This window comes from Aplysia californica, unplaced genomic scaffold (assembly GCF_000002075.1).
Source record: "Aplysia californica isolate F4 #8 unplaced genomic scaffold, AplCal3.0 scaffold00145, whole genome shotgun sequence".
In the NCBI taxonomy this organism is placed as follows: Eukaryota; Metazoa; Mollusca; class Gastropoda; order Aplysiida; family Aplysiidae; genus Aplysia; species Aplysia californica.
Genome location: NW_004797415.1, coordinates 1,093,964 through 1,095,719, shown reverse-complemented (window position 1 = coordinate 1,095,719; position 1,756 = coordinate 1,093,964). Strand labels below are relative to the sequence as shown.

The following is a 1,756-nucleotide window of genomic DNA, read 5'->3' as shown; positions in this document are numbered from 1 at the left end:
TCTCTCTCTCTCTCTCTCTCTCTCTCTCTCTCTCTCTCTCTCTCTCTCTCTTTCTCTCTTTCTCTCTCTCTCTTTCACTCTGTACGCGGTTGCACGCGTGTTCATGTGCGCGTATGTCATTGTGTCTGTGTCTGTGCCTGTGTCTGTACGTGTGTCTGTGTGTGTACGTGTGTGTGTCTGTGTGCGTATGTATGTGAGAGTGTGTGTGTGAGTGTGTGTATGTGTGTATGTATATGCATGTGTGTACACGCCAACGTCATATTGAGGGTGTGCCCGAAAGTGAAAGTGAGAGTGACGTTTGGAGTGGGGAGGGGAGGGGGAAGTGGATGTGGAGGTGATTATAATGGTTTTTGGAGGAGACGTTGGAAAGCGGCGAGGGGGGGGGGGGAGGGGGGGGGGGGCATCTAAACACCGCAGTATGCCTCAGTGTGCGTGTGAACCTTCTCTCCGTTAGCGCAGATAATCTTCACACTTCACACCGACAAAAAAATAAAACCCAAGCCAAGCCACACCAGCCCGACTTTGGGACAACTCATTGTTCATCCCCGCCGACCTGAGACACATTAGGATGCTGTCCGCTGTCATGCCCGGAACGTCTAACTGTTTAACCCCTAGCCTAGCGAGCTGTGCTTTAACCCTTCCCTGCTGAAACGTGTCTATTTACGTTTGTACAGTAAAGCCTACTACAGGAAAGTGTCCGGGTGCAAAGCAAGAGGAAGACCAAGAAAGACCTGGATCCAAGGTGTGAAGGATACCCTGAGCATATACAATATCCCACCCAGCCAGGTCATCAAACGTGCTAGAGACAGGAAGCTCTTTCTCCCTCGACGCCCTAGAGGTACAAGAGGACGGATAAAGTAAAGTATGTACAGACAAGATTCACACCCGTGAATCTGGCTTCAAATCAAGAGGAAGACCAAGAAAGAACTGGATGGATGGGGATAAAAGGCCCACCACGAACAACAATCACAGACGCCACACACTTAGCACAGGACCGAAATTTGTTTTTATTTATTTATTTATTTATTTATTTATTTATTTATTTACTTTTGGTAAGTGTTTTAAGGCGCTCGCAGCTCTGAACAAGGTCATATGAGCGCGCGGGATACCTTAAACTTTTTCAGTTGGTAGGAAATTTTAAATTTTGCGCCGGCGGCGGCCGAAGCCTACTCTTATCAATTTTAAACCACCAAGGGATCTTTAACGTGCGTAACTTGCACACGGGTCCTCCGAGATTTTTGGCCCTTATCCGAGAAGGTTAGGTGTAGATGTTTCCTACCACCAAAACCTGTGCCTCCCCTCCACATCCTAAGGATACCAGAGGAGGGAAACGTAAAAGTAAACAGACAGACAAATATGAAATGTGTATTCAAGAGAGATTTGAATCTGAAAACGCGGGTGGTTGGAGGGCGCCACTGGTAGGTCCCACTTCTTTATTCTCCCTCTGTTATGTGAGTCTGTCTGTCTTTCTTTCTCCCAGCACTAAATGACCATTAACGTGTCGATGTGCTTTTCTCTACTCTTACAAACACGTTTACTTATTTTTCTTGAATACTAACAGGCAAAGCTCACAGTTGAAGCCCAAATCGGTTGGTTTTTTAGTATTTTGTTTGTTTGGGTTTTTGGGGGTGTTTTTTTTTAGAGTGTTTCTGTTTGTTTTGAGGGGTTGTTTTGCTTGCTTTATTTTGTTTGGGGGTGGGGGAGGTCGTTGGGTGTGAGGGGGGGGTATTCTATTTGGTGTACCGTCCCCTTAATA

General features: G+C 46.5%; 1 protein-coding gene across 1 annotated transcript in view; it reads right to left on the bottom strand.

Moving 5' to 3' along the window:
• Positions 1 to 1,756, bottom strand: part of LOC101858103 (beta-1,3-galactosyltransferase 1) — a 21,767-nt gene that overhangs the window by 1,922 nt on the left and 18,089 nt on the right. The gene's annotated exons all lie outside the window — the stretch shown is intronic.